At 34.9% G+C, this 16,518-nt stretch overlaps 1 long non-coding RNA gene across 1 annotated transcript; it reads right to left on the bottom strand.

Annotated features, from left to right (window-relative positions):
* Positions 1–9,072: 9,072 nt before the first annotated feature.
* On the bottom strand, positions 9,073–14,410 carry LOC149798169 (uncharacterized). The gene is made up of 3 exons (XR_016421586.1): positions 14,345–14,410; positions 11,726–12,201; positions 9,073–10,763 (listed from the first exon to the last, which is right to left on the bottom strand). It is a non-coding gene; the product is annotated as an uncharacterized LOC149798169 (long non-coding RNA).
* Positions 14,411–16,518: the final 2,108 nt, after the last annotated feature.

The following is a 16,518-nucleotide window of genomic DNA, read 5'->3' as shown; positions in this document are numbered from 1 at the left end:
ATTGTTATTAAATCGTCAGTTAATATTCGGCGGTTGTAATATAATTTTAGTTTGCCTTCCTTGCAACTACAGATGTAGTCAGGCATTTCGGGAGTGTTCGCTTTTGTTTTAATTTACTCCAACCGGTGCCACACATGTGTGTCACATTTCGAATTTGGCATAGTCTGAGTTACATATTATTTACATTTTAAGGATATTTCAATATTTTCTGCTGCAAATTGCATCTGTCTGATTGTGAATAAAAGAACGCAAACCGAACCAAGCTTCGAAATCCGTTTTCTAACCTTGCAGTCATTTCAGATACATGTGATATCGGTAGAGAAAAAGTAGGATTATAAAACGGCTGATGGAAGACGACTTCTTAATCCTCATTCAATTCCTTCGAACAGTCTGGTGTCTAATTTTCTTCTAGATCAAGTGCATAACAGCATACTGGTGTCTAATTTTCTTCTAGATCAAGTACATAACAGCATACTGGTGTCCCCAAATGGCAAAGTTCCCAGTCTAATACGCAGAGAAACGATAATTTCGTTCTAAATTTATTCATTCACCACGAGTTCATTTTCCGTAGGACCATTTCAATAAAAACAAACCAAATCGATTTGGGAGAGGTTACATTTTATCAGCCACAATTGGTGTATACTGGTGGTGACATCACCACTACAGTTACTGAAAACAACTAATACAAATTATATTCGCTACCACTAACGAAAACAATATATTGCATCATATTAATTGATAGTGTTAGATCAGTAGAATGACGGAGCAAAAAATAATTTGCTACGAATGATGTATTTGGTTCTTCTGTAACCTAAAATAGGTTACTTTTCTATCCATGTTATAATTTCGGAAATCTGTGAGACTGGTAATGACGAAGCGGAATGAAAATCGCAGAACAACAGGATTTTCAGTCTCAATTCCAGTTGACATACTGCCCTCGTTTTAGCTTCTCAGATCACGTGCAAAACCGTACCAGTGTATAGGTTTTCATCTTCAATTTGCCCTATTTATGTTGCTCAGACAGTAAAGTCATGCCAAATTTATTCATTAGTCACGGCTTGGCTTTCCGTTGGATCATTTCAATACACGCACACCTAATCGATTCGGCGATTAGTGGAGCCTGGTAGGGACCTCACCAGTACTCTGCTGACTAACTACTACAATCCATGTTCGTCACAACTACCGGAAATGTGACACCGCATTATAAATAGCGGGCTTTAATGAGTATGACTGGCACAGCAGCACAATTATGTTATTTAGTGCTGATGCAATTGGAATAAAGTGACATGCCCAAGGATGCATCACGGTAGCCGACCCCATCCACTGGCAGGATTCAAACTTTCACCCTTTCGGCACGCTAAAAACGACTGAGCTATCGCAGCTCACGACATGCTTGAGGGAGCATCAGGCCTATTTGACCCCTAACCCACCCCCCAACCTCCGCAAAGGGTTATGAGTAGGAGTTATGTCTGAAGTATTGATGAACAGATTTTAGTAATGACTAAATGGCGTTTGGCCGAAACAATATCTTTCTTGCTCGCGTAACTGAAAACAAGGACAGAATCTTGGACATCTGTTGCTACAAAACCCATGAGCCAAACTGATGTCAAACATTCACTTTCTGTTACTGAAATCAATTCAGATATCGGTATGAACAAAACGCGTCGAAAATCAGATGATAGCACACTATTTTTAATCTCATATCATGACGACATAATGCCGTAGATTTTTTATATAAGCTTTGGACGTCTGCAAATCATTTGACATAACGTCATGCATAAGGTGTTAGTCTAAAGCTGTCAAAATTGTACGAAACTCAAACTATTATATAGGCTAGAACTGTATCAACATCTTCTGAATACATTATTTAGTTATAAGAGTTAAAATCAATAAAACTGATTACTTAAGAACTAAAACTTAGATAAATGTCAATTATTTTACAGCAGGTCATTTCTTTTTCCAAAGAACATGGTCAAGACTTTCAAGTATTATGCATAAATACCAACATGATATATATATATATATATATATATATATATATATATATATATATATATATATATATATATATATATATATATATATATATATATATATATATATATATATATATATATATATATAATATTTGGTGGAGGCGGAGGGTGAGGATAAAAGACAGTCAGGAAATCTTTTAAAAATTCTGGCTCTCATAAAGATTGTGAAAAATGACAGGATTGTCCTAGCTGCCGTTAAACCAACACATACGTACAGCCCGTATAAAAGCTGTTCAGTGAATTTTAAAATTTGTTAGTAACCTTCCCATGAATGAGAATCCTGTATATTGATTAAAACGAAACAGATATATCTGTAATATCCACGAAGTCGTGACATATAATACATATGAGACGATTGTTGTGGGGTTTTTCTTACAGACCCATGAGTAGAATTCATCAACTTGAGCATTGACCAAAAACTGCAGGTAAACTTTGCTCTATGAATATAAATTGACAATTATTTTTGTGTGTTTGTCCTGTACTTGTTTTTCTCCCACAAAATCAATAGTATTCACACGAAGGCCCCAATCATCCTACAATACTAGACGAGATCATTGGAATGTATATGTTACAATAAGCGCCACAGGACTGATGCATGAAACACCAAAATGACATTAATTTGAAAATGGTTTATCGAAAATTGGAAATTTATTGCTAACGTCTAAAATAAAACATTGAAGATAAGCATGAAACAAAAATGTTTGTACTTCAAGCACATTGCTTCAGTGTTAAATATACTTCTATTGTTTCAGGGTTTCTACAACGGAGGATGGTTGCTTGGTAGTTGATTCTTTTGTAATGGCATATTTAATACATTACCGGGAGTGGCATACAGAGGAGATTACGAGCTAAGGGTCAAACCCAATGACACACGATGACAGCCGACCCAAGCTGGCCTGGGCGGGTATTGAACCTGTGAACACTAGATTGCGACTCAGGCTCTGTACCAACTAAGTTCTTATCGCTGATGTATGTATGTATGTATGTATGTATGTATGTATGTATGTATGTATGTATGTATGTATGTATGTATGTATGTATGTATGTATTTATGTATGTATGAAAATAACGGTAGCCGAGATGTAATTACAGTGTCCCAATTGTGTACTGAGGATTCTTCCTCCGTGATACCGTTGTGAACAGGTCTAAAAGTACAGTTCACTTTTTTACGAGACAGACAAAAAAATGATTATATAATCCTCAACATTGATCAATAATTAATTGTATGTCATAAAGAATATTCAAAAAATTACTTTGAAAAATAAAACGGCTCTTTGCACTCGAAACCAGACCGCAGATACTGTACCTGTACCTAGTTCAATCAGTTGAAAATTTCTTGTTTGCTGGACACTAACTTTAATTGCAGCGCGTTAAAGCACCTCAGTTAATATACAAGGAATGTTCATGTGATAGTGAATATAACAGACCTTTTTGTCCCTTTGTCTATGATGACAGTAAAATGTCATGTGATGAAAAACAGCAGTCACGTGATAAAAGATAGAGGTATTCATCATCCTTCTTCTACGCTGGAAAACAAGATCATACACACAAAAAGATGGTGATAAAATACGGTATCAATGATTCAACTTTTGCCGTGTCCTACGGAGTTGATTATGCAAGATGTTACATAAAGATGAAAGCATGGAGTGAAATATAAAAGAATTGTGTCGGTGATATCAGACAAGTCGTGACTGAGATTTTTTCCTGATACAAAACAAGAAAAGCAACGGAAAGTAGTTTTATAATAGAACGGCTAAGTTCATTAACGGCAGTAGGGAAGAGATTAATTACATCAAAACATTGCTCTGAACTAGAAAACCAGACATTAGTGACTACTAATTTCAAATTTGTAATATATGGCATTTCCTCTGATCACTTTTGATATTCTTCACTTTATTGTTCTTGAATGGAATATGTCAACTGTACTGATCCACGAAAAACAAGGATTGATTTAAATTAAAATGATTTCAGTATTGATAAAAAAGTTTGTAAATATTGAACAAAAGCAAGTGAGATGATTGATCTTATACTAAAGCTGACACCCTGTCAAAGTCATTGTGCACACAGCAGAGAGTTTGCTAATAACAATAGGAAGTTTTGACACTCAGCCCTACAATTTCCTATAAGTAAACTGTTGATATAATAAGAAAGAAAACTTTGAGTGGGATGCCAACACCATGACAATAAATTTTATTAGACATGACCTGTCTACATATAATGAACTAATTTAACGAAAGAGAAAATATTTAGTGCACTTGAAGAGTTACGTAATATTCAAACAGAAAACAACTGCTCGCCTATGTTATGTAGATCTCTAATGTGTGCTTAACTTGTGTTCATAATTGTAGGTTGTGTGTCAAGATAATGGTCATTTGCAAGAACGTATTTACCTAGCTAACATTTATCAATGATTGTAAGTTGTAAATAATACGATGAAATAACATTTTGAGGTTAGAATATTCTAGAAATAAAACTGGTTACTGTTGGATTGGAATTATCCATGGGAATGACTCACATCTAGGTCAAGTGAAAACACAGATATATATATATATATATATATATATATATATATATATATATATATATATATATATATATATATATATATATATATATATATATATATATATATATATATATATATATATATATATATATATATATATATGGTACATCAGGACATTAAAAATAATTAGAATTAATTCGTAACGTTCTATTTTTTGGGACTCGTGATAGGACATTTAGGATTACCGGTATTTGGGATTTAATTGACAATACTGTATATCTTTTTTAACTTTTCGTTTTCGTATGGTATGGACAAAAATTGTTTGTTGAAGTTACGTACAATTCCAGATACAATGTTTGGCTATAGTATTATACAAGTTGTCGTAGAGCGAAACAATGGGTCTACTCATTTTTGTACGATTTTGTATACATTTTTCCTAAATAAAATCATAATTTTGTAAAATAATTCCATACTTTTGTAATTTTTTTTAAATTTGCTGTGTTTTAAAGACGATGAGACTTGTAAATTAGATAATTATTTAGATCACCAAATGTGTCATCTCCAATGAAAACGTCTCCTTTTGAAATCAGTATATTTGGTGTATAATTTTAAATGCATACATTAAAGGTTTTCCAAATTTTTTCAGTTACTGGACATAAGGGTATTCGATAATTTTCAACTTATTGTTTACTAAAGGCATATGTATCGTGATCAGTGACTTTTTATAATGGAAATTTGATTCATTACAATCATTTATCGCATGAATGTAAAGTAAAAGGCAATTGTGTTTGTATCTTCATTTGCAATAAAGTGTTTCATCTAAATGATATTTATATATTGAATAAAAGAGTGAACACAGCTATAAGCGTATCCCTGTCATGTCTTTCGTCTCCACCGCCTCAAATTAATTTAAACAAATATTTTATTGAATTCATTTTATCTATATATAATGAAGGCTTGGGGAATGCCGAGAATAAATTAATAAATTATAGACAAAATTAATTATTTCATCAAGTTGTTTTGATAAGTGAGTTGTCTCCTAATCCAACGACCCATTATTTCTTTAACTTCTTTTAATTTCATCGCATAATTTAACTCTAGCAAATCGTTTCGGGTTTAAGGAGAACTCTGTTTTAAAGAAAGTAGTAGGCCAACCCAGATGATTTCCATGTCAGAGAATACTAATATTTTGTTTTGAATATGTTCTGCTTTCTAACCTAGTGGCTTTTGTTTTTACTAATTATAATGTAATTCCGAGACTGATGCAAAAGCCTTAAGTGTTTCGACGGTAAACCTTAAAAACTGTTGAGAACCATTCATTACTACAGAGGTATCATCAACTTACTGACCCAGCCTAAACTGCATGTCATTATCGGTGATAATATTTCTGCCAATCCTGAGTACAATGGAGAGACGTTCTATTCCTGTAATAAAAAGGTATGGGGCTAATGGGTCCGCTTGATGGGACCCTCCTTCTAAATGAAAGAACTGAGGCAAATGACCATTGTTAATGAGACTTCATCTGGACTTTATTCAGAATACGATGAAGCACTAATAAATAATGTTAAAAGAGTTCAGAGCATTTTCGAAATTGTTCCTTTCGACAGAATCTAGTGCTTTTTCGAAATCTATTAATCGAGCACAACGGTGGCATAGATGACTAAAGGATCGTAAATATAGCTATATTTGTAATATTCAATATTTATTTTACGGTAAGTACAACTGAAGAAAAAAAAGATATATATTATTTACCTGAATTCGTTTATCATAAAAATGAAACGATGCTATTATTTGCAACAAGATTGCTCATGAATTTCCGCGCATTACTTACTGGTGGAAAGTATCTAAGTACCATTACAGTGAAAACGTACGAAATACGTAACAAAGGAAAAGAATGCCATCGTAAACCGGTATACCCTTAATACAGCGATCTCTATTGAGCAGCGTCAGGGGCCTCATTAAATAGTACTACATTTTGTAACCTAAGGAGTGCAAGTACTCATAATTAAGTTGACTACAAATTTGAGATCAGGACATGATGTCTTGGATTCGATTCCAAGACTGGATTCGGTTCTCTGATAAAATTCTTGGATAAAGACATTCACTGGAATTTATACTAAATTAAAACCTGGAATTATATTGCTGTGATTCACAAAATACTGTTGACACAGCAACACTGTAAAAGCTATCACAGACACGTCATCGCCTTCAGTTTATGGATTTATTCCGGACTTGTACTGAGTTTTTTCAGGACTTTAAATCACTAGGACTTGTGTCTGATCTAATCCATGTATTATTTTGGGATTTAATTCGCAATACCGTGAGATTTTTTCCTTTTCCTTTTGACTTTGTATTTAGGGAAATAAGTCATTTGTTAAATTTTACAAAGCTTGTTGTCTTTTACTCTACTCTTTTCTGTTACTTGTTTTAAGAGCATAGACTCGTGTAACGTCACCCTCTTGGAAAGAGGGGTGGTTAATTGGATTTGCCTGGCGTTATCTACAGGATGACCTCCCTCGATATTATAGCCCGGCGGGAGTGGAAGAAGAATAAAATTTCAAGTGAGAACTGAGCGAGAATACTGGGAGAAATAAAGTAATACGAGCCTCCATTGACAAGAAAATAACAAATATAATTAGAACAAATTAATAACGGCAATTCCATTTTAAGTTAGATTTTGTGAATATAATTTAACATGAGTGTCTAATTTGGATTTATTTCATCATCATAACGAGAGGTGAAAAGAGTGCAATGTCCACGATTGATGTGCATCATTTCCTTCCTTTCGACCGTATATCAACGTCTCCTAGTTCATCCTTCCTAAGATTTATGCTTTGTCCCTTCATGGATTTCCTGGTCGTTTTATTCTGACCTCGTCCTTCTTTTCCTCTGACTTATGTCTTCAGACTGTCCCGTCTCTCTCCCAGAAAGGTGTTCTTTAAAGGACTAAATTACCCTATAATTTCGGTATACCCCACTCTCTAAGACGTATATAAAATTCACTTACGTTATTCAGAGCATGTTGACTATAAACACACTGCGTAAATTCTGACTTAGTACGGCATGGTCTTAAATTACCACGTGAGCGTCTATCGAATATTACTGTATTCTTTTACATGCTACTACATTTTCGATTACTATTGCATGAAATTCACAAATTGTAACTCACAGCAAACCTTAACCTACAAGATTATTCAGACATTGCAAAATCAGATATAATTAGGTAAGTATCGTTAACTCACGATGATCTGTATCGTCCTAACAAACAAAGGAAGTTATTTCATTTAACCCTATGAAATCCTACACATATGAACATTTGGATCGCAGGCAATCAATTCTACCAATGAGCTAATAACTGTACAATTAAAAGGTAAATTGCATAACAATTCTAACATCAACACTTTCCATGACATTGAATAAAATAAATTGCATAACAACTCTAACAATATATTTCCATGAAATTGAATAAACAATGCATAATATGGAAACCTCGTCATAGCTAACACATCTGCATAAAACAAACAATCAAGTAATAGAACATTACGTGAAACTAAAATGATATACCTTATTGCTGTTCTCTTTTAGAACGTGTGCGTTCTAGCACTAAACCCTGTCTTTCATTTTACAAGACGGCCACCTGGTCACTTTCTTGTTTAACGAGGAAAGCACTATTCTCTTTAGGCTTTTCACGGAGTTGAGACTCTTCCCTCTTTCAGGAGATTTTCCGACTAAAGATTTTCGACTAAGGGCATCAATTTAAAGTCTGATTGCTGTAAAGTGTACGCCTTAATCTATTCGGCCCAATAGTAGGCAGCGGTCCCTAATTTCTCCTAGAGAAATAATTCCTTTCATCAGCTTTAGCCAGCTCAGAATCTGTCAACGACAGTGCGTAACAATTTCACTTTGAAAAAATGAAGCAAGCGGTTATGGTTGGTAGCTCAAATGTTTACTTTCTAAGGACAGTGCTAAGATATCCCGGTCAATTTCGCAGAGTTGGAATGCTTCCCCTTTTTAAGTTTAATCTGACATGGGGGGGGGGTAGATGCACGAAGAAAGGTCGTTCTGTCTTAAATGCGATGCAATTTTAATGCTCAATGCATTCAACTTTAATGTTCACTGCAATTCAAAATTCGATACTTCATAACTCATAACAGTCATGAACGGATCAACTATGTTATGAAATGTGGCAACATCTAAATAGAGACCACCTTTCGAAAGAGGCCACTTTTGCATCACTCTGTGTAACATAGTAACATGCTTTATCAAGACAGCTGCTTTGTGTAACATAACAAAATCAGATTTTGATTAGAATGAGTTAAAACGATTTTATCGATATATATATATATATATATATATATATATATATATATATATATATATATATATATATATATATATATATATATATATATATATATATATATATATATATATATATATATATATATATATATATATATATATATATATATATATATATCCTTTTCATCTAGCTTGTAATTTGACTACAAATACTTATTATTTCCAGGAGCTAAGAACGTCTTGGCTTGTCATAGAAACTCTGACTACTGTAGCCAGGGAAATTACTTAAAACATTGAAATTCGTCTGGAAAACACCCCCTCATTTAGCTTATCCAATCAGAATTAACCTTGTCAAACTGCCAAAAATGTAACGCGCGAATCGTTGTTAGAATAATTCTTTCTATTCGGCCTTTATGGATAACTTTCTCTGGAAGAAACAACTCTTTTATTACGCTTATTTAAAAGGCACAACACGTCTTTGTGGTGTCTCTACTTTGCCGTTTTCCGCTATTTAACCCCTGCTTAACATATCTGTCTGACCGCTATCGCAACGGATTTTATTAAACAATCAATAATGCCCCCAACCAGGAAGGTTAACCCATTGCAGTCTAGCCATTTGTTAAAGTCCTAGCCAGTACGTCAAAAGTTAATTGTCACGTGTCATGCTGACCGCGACAAGATTTACTTTAGTAATCGTGCAGTAATATTTTCTTCAAAATTCACTAGGTTACGCCAGTGCTAATGCAAAGGATTACACGGAACTGAATTTCACAACATGTAATACAAGACTCCACATTGAGATTTAAAGGGAAATTTAAGCAAGTATCAAAGAAAGTAAATAAATGCTAAACCCTTCTTATATTTGAAAACTCACTTTTAAAACCAAAAGTGTTCATGAAATTATCTTCCAAACAAATTGGTAGGGGTTTTTTTTGGTTTTTTTTTATTTGTTTGTTTTTGTTGCTGAGACTTGTTTTGTCTGGAAATATTACGCCCTCAATAAAAGTAAGACTAAAAAAGAGAAGAACTTGAGAGCTACGGAAGTTCAGTTGAAAACTCCTGAACCTCACTACAAGGAAACATCTGCTTGAAAGTAGGCGTTTCCTCACACAACATTGTTGCATCAAATCTCCCACAACATTTATACGTGATTTACAATGTATTAATAGTTTGTCAGGATATCCGACTGTTCATAACTTTTGTAATACTGATTATGTGTATGATAAAAATACGATGGCTACCGGAAATTGCCATTGTGTCTGTTCCTTTATGTAATTATCTGAACAATGAGGTGTTTTTGTTTGGGTTTTTTTTTTCTCTGTTGACGGGGACGTGCACAACAAGTCTGATAAAAATTTATCAGAATTGTATTAGTTAATATACACTGAAATTTATAGACTGAGATAGTTTCTCATTGTCATATCTACATATATTATATTCGTTGTCCATGCAGTTTAATGTATGCTTATCTGATATGGATTTTAAACAAACTTAGGATGCCGTGGTATGGTATAGGTGAAAATATGTGTTAATGCTGATTTTATCTTCATAAAATGCAGGGCACCATTTGCATAAATCGGGAAATAATTTTAAAAGTTTATTATTATCATCATTAGTCATTACCAGTAGTTTTATTTATATTTAATTTTGGACTACCTGTATATTTTACACATCTGCAAGCAAAGTTAACACCTTCTTTAAGCATGGACAGCATACCATCCTTCCTTGTTACTGGCTTATGCATTAATGTAAATTGCCACCGGAGTCTATCGTATTCTTCTTCTTCAGTAAGAAACAGTTCAATAAGAACGAATCACTTTGACCTTCAACTAACTCTCTCTGTTATACAGGCAACAAAAACAAAACTGATCTTCATTGCAGAGTACGGATCACTGTTCTACTTTTTCCAATCAACATTGCTGAAAAATAAGAAACATAATGTAATAATAGATTATAATTTCTAGGAAATTCACGTGCATATATGCATACATTCCTGACCTTCACTTCATGCAACCGGAAATAATCTGTGTCATTTGCTTGAGTGAAGAGTTGGAAGGTCATATGTGTGGAAAGGTTACGTGTGTGGAAAGGTTATATGAGTGGAAAGGTTATACGAGTGGAAAGGTTATATCTGTGGAAAGGTTACATGTTTGCAATAACAAGCCTTCAGTGAAACTTTACAACATATTTCTTCCGCATTTTGTGAAGGAGATTTGCTCCAACAATTTACATTAATATATCTTACGCGCATATTGCACTCACTGAAGGATTTTACGACCTTTTCTGCTTAGAATCGCTGTGTTCCAACGAGTTCAAAGCCGATGCTCGTAGCTAGTTCTAATAAATCGTCCTATTGAACTATCATATAAAAAACAATTAAATACACTTTCTAATTATGAGTAATGGACTGACTTAGTTATTCGTGTAGATTGTCATTCCTATGCAGTTCATTTGCTATAATATCAAACAATCGTATGAACAATAATGGAGCATGATTAGGAAACAGCGAATATTTAATAAATTATTATACATTTAAGTTGCCTTTATTGATTTAAAATTTCGGCTTCACCAAACAACAAAGATGCATTGATATTGTTAGGGCGCATGTTATTAGATGATACATGAGATAATATTATATGATCCCGTACCTGTTTTATTTATCGTTATCTAGGAGATGATCCACCACGGTGTTATTGCCCGGATCAAGCAAGCAATAAAACAAGTATGAAATTTATTAGATGGAGTGAAAGAGATCTTAGCAAAGATACAGAAGAGAACGACACGATATATAAAAATTGAAGCATAAATTTAAACGAATAAATTCTGCAAAATAACTACAAGCTTACATCAATGAACATACTGTAGGTGATTTAATGAATACCTTGTGCTTTTGAGAGACTCTCTCCCTTTTCTTTGAAGCTGTATCTCTCTTTCTTTGTCCCTCAAATCTTCCAGACCTCATCCCTTGGACGATTTATTTAACGAGACAAATTACTTGGTAATATCCTCGGAGTCTCTCAGACTTCTAGTGGACTGTCGAACTTCACAAGAGGAATGACTGAGAACTTTGAAATTCATCTGGGAAACACACCATCTCGTTTACCTTAGCCAATCCGGATTAACTTTCTCTAACCGCCAAAATTGTAACACTCTCAGCGAAGTCAGAATAAATTTTCTAGTCTGCCTTTATTAATAACTGTTCTGGAAGATATTATTTTATGACACATATTTCAAATGGACCAAAACATTACAAAATTTGTCTCTGGCTTGTCTTTACTTTGTCATTTCATCCACTTGACCCTAGGTTAACATGTCTGTCGGACCGTTATCCTTGCAGGTCCTAATTAAAATCCAATCCTGCCAAAAACAGAGCATATATTAACCATCGCAAGCCACCAGTTTATGGCGAGCTTAGCCCATACTTCAATCTTCATGGTTACGTATCACGCCGACCACGATATAACGTACTGCGAAAATATCTACAACATTTTGCAGCATTACAGTTACATATAAAATCTTTTAAGAGGTGATACAAACTCAGTATGCAAGAAACTCGTTATATGTGTTGCTTTAAGTCAATAATATTAGATGTCATGATACTGGAACTGGGTACCGCGAATAAAATTTTTTTACCGCAGTATAACGCGATATTTCTGAACGTACGCGCGAATCGTACCACGGTATACTGCAATTATATTGGGGACCAACGATTCGATGTTCTGGGGCAGGGGCTTGACACGTTTTGTTTAATTTCTGTTTGTCTATAGCTGGAGACAGATTTTCCTCTGACATATAGCACAATAACACTATGATATTATTTGGGGGACAAATATTATTTATATTATACTTAACATATTGACACACACTTATAAATAACTAGAATGTGACGCTTATAAATAACTAGAATGTGGCGCTTATAAATAACTAGAAAGTGAAGCTTATAAATAACTAGAACATGACATGTGGTTTTTCTAAAATCCGAAATGTGTCCAAAAGTTGGCTTTCGCTCGAATATATTTCACAATATTCCATTATGCCATCATACTGTCCTATCTGACTTCTGTCAAACATGTGATTAAAGGATCATAGATATGTAGACAAAACTACATATGTGTTTTGTTTCGAGTGGGCGGAATGAACTAGTTTGATGCAGCGTACGACTATGTCCAGACCAGATCAGCCTTGTAATATTCAATTGGTATGTAATAAAATAATATTTGTAATATTTACCATTAATTTTTTACCGATACATATATTTTGTAACATGAAAATCAATGTGTTCGACTCTTTTGTCATGAATAATGAAACACGATGTTAATATCATTTAAGAACCGCTCCAGTGGCCTAGTGGTTAGAGCGTCCGCCTCAGATGCGGGAGGTCGTGGGTTTGATCCCCGGCCGAGTCATACCAAAGACTTACAAAAATGGTACTAACAGCTGCCTCGCTTGGCGCTCAGCATTAAGAGGTTAGTGTTGGGACTGGTCCGCCTGGTGTCAGGATAATGTGACTAGGTGGGGCATCATGCTATATGTCTGCGGCATGATGCCCCAGTGCTAGACATCACTATAAACTGTCACACTGCAGACATCGTAGCGATATGACTGAAAAATTGTTAAAGCTGCGTTAAAAATCCAAACCACACACACACACACACACACACACACACACACTATCATTTAAGTCGTACCAAGATTCCTCTTGAATTTCCGTACATTCCTTACTGGCGGAAACTACTGACACACCGGCACTGTGAAAAATCACCGTGGCAAGTACCACTTGAATAATATACCGTGGTAAACCGGTATTCCGGTTATACCCCGACTCTGCATAATACATTATGATAAACGGTCCAAGTGTGGCCTTGTGGTCTAAACCTCTCGTCTTTACCGATCACTGCCATCTCACCTCTGGGTTCGATTCTCGGGCCTGGCCAATGTGTGTATGTGAGAAAGCTTGCAAGTAGCTTCCAGTGAGTCAGTGGTTCTTACATGGTTTTCCAGTTTCTTCTTCCGCCAGTTATACTGGCCACCATGCATAGCCTATTGTGTGCTGAAAAATGGCGCTAAACCCACAGCAACATCATCTTAAGTCAAACTCTGCAGATCTAAAACGGGAACAGCATCGGTTAATGACAGACTTAAAACGAGGCAGAATCGCTTCTTGATAGAGTGCATTCAAACTATTAACTGATAATTAACAACTGACATGCTTAATTAGGAAGGTAACTTCGTCAGACATGCGTGTATTTGACACTAATTACGAGACGACTGCAGTACATTATTTCTGTTGTAAAAACCTCCTTATTAAGCGTGCTATTAAAGGTTTTAAAAAGTACGTCCTGCTTCTCGCCCCTCCCCCAGTCTACAAGAATCAATAAATAAAAACAATGGACTTTAACTTAAACTATGATGCGATTGTTGCAATGCTAAACCGAGAGGGGACTGAATCGGTAAACGAGACGAGGACCCGTTATGAACTAAAAAGGATAGACCTACTTACTATATCATGCGCAATTTCGAGACCTAGCTGTAAATTGTGACACAGACCATCAGATGTTGACACCATATATACTTGAAGAAGCATTGTATACCAACGGCCCACGCATGCACTAGTAATTGCTCAACATCGGATATAGGCGAAATGAGTCATCCCCATATAATTGCTGAATGCTCTTCAAGTTAACTCTTCAACCATATGAAATAGTCTTGTATACATAATAAGTTAACAATTCATCAATATGAAATAGTCTTCAACACATACTAAATTAACAATTCAACAATATGAAATAGTCTTATATATATAATAAGTTAACAATTCAACAGTATGAAATAGTCTTGTATACATAATAAGTTAACAATTCAACAATATGAAATAGTCTTGTATACATAATAAATTAACAATTCAACAATATGAAATAGTCTTATATACATAATAAGTTAACTCTTCAACAATATGAAATAGTCTTATATACATAATATGTTAACAATTCAACAATATGAAATAGTCTTGTATACATAATAAATTAACAATTCAACAATAAGAAATAGTCTTATATACATAAGTTAACAATTCAACAATATGAAATGGCACTGCCGACCTGAACGATGGGTGGATAGTTGGAAGGGTCGGTTTGGTTCTTTCCAGATTTTGGTAAGTTTTGTAAATAGGCATACTGGATCCACTACGTTGTCAAGAGAAGTCATTAAAAATGATAGATAACAGATAGTCAAATATAAGGACCAGCATGATCTTATGTTAGGAAACAGTAGCATACCGCTTATTATTAGAAAGGCAAAGATTGTGTTTTGAAACAAACCTTCACTCTTCTTCACTCTCACGTTGATATCCTTAAACCTGAAAGTGTGTGGAGGCGCTGAGCAGAACAAAAGGCGTTGGCAACTTTTCAATACGATTGTTAAGGACAGATTGATTACTTGGAGTGCTTGGATGGAGATACATTGAACAAAGTGAAAGAGATTTATGTAATTACACACGAACAATTACAGACGGTAAGGAACTATACAGCTTAATTTGGTTCTGATGAGTTTTATTATTCATGTTGATAGATTTTCCTTCGGCAGACAAATGAGTATTGCTGAATGTGGAGTAGTTTCTAAGACAAACTCTAGGTATTTTTTCTTTTAAACGTTTCTTGAAGGTAAACAGTTGTTGGAAGACTAATTGCTTTAATATCTACAGTAAATCCTCAGCAAGTCCACTTTATTATGGTGTCAAATGTATTCATAAATATGGAAGTACGTGACTTCTGGAAGGTTCGCTTCTGTTTTTTTGGTGAGGTGGATCTAACATGTAGTAGAGTATCTTCATAGACACACTGTTTTTATGACCACTAATGCCAGCTGTTTGCTGCTCTTTCCGTGGGGTTGATTTTGCTGGGATCTGATGTATTATTTGCTACACCTTCATGCTGATTGGATTTATTTGCTTCAGTCGGAGTGGCTGCTATCGCGAGTAGCTGGGGGAGTCAAGAATTGAACTTCGTCTCTCCTTTTGTCTGCATAATGTCTATCTCAGTACAGACCCTATTTGTGGAAGGTTTCTTTTCCCCTTTATCCGGCTTTTTTAGGTGGAGCTCTGGATTCCACAAATATCCTGGCCTCGGGGAAATTTGCATGGTCTCTTGTTTCAGGCGCTAGAGTTCCTTTTCTTGTTTCCACTTAAATAGTCCGCTTGGCTTTTTGCACAAGACACCTTCTCAGTAAAGGACGAACTATCGTGATCCGTCTTTTCTGCATCGGAGGTAGACTGGTTTTGTAACCCTTCTGCCCACATCTGGGACAGACTGGTTTCTTCTTACAGCCATCTTGTGGTAACCATAATTCTGGCAGGTATAAAACTGCAAATGGTTAGGAATGAAAAGGTCAAATGCGATGCTCATGATCCGGCTTTAGTTGATGAAGGTAAAGTGGCGTAGTCAAACATTAGAATGTAAGTGCATTTAGGAATCAACTTGGCCTTACGACCATTGTTGATTCTTTTCAACTGTGATACATTACGAGATCAAAGATTTCAGACATAACAGTCCTACAAAAACCGAGCGATCTTTGACTCTCGAACCAAATCGAAAAGTGCGTTCGCTATCACAAAAGATGATAGCTTGGTTAGCTTTTGATTCGCATCATTAACTTTAGTTACCAGTGAAAGTGGTCAAT

Source organism: Sinohyriopsis cumingii, chromosome 6, assembly GCF_028554795.1.
Source record: "Sinohyriopsis cumingii isolate HCF-2022 chromosome 6, ASM2855479v2, whole genome shotgun sequence".
Lineage (NCBI taxonomy): Eukaryota > Metazoa > Mollusca > Bivalvia > Unionida > Unionidae > Sinohyriopsis > Sinohyriopsis cumingii.
This window is presented reverse-complemented; position numbering and strand designations above follow the sequence as displayed.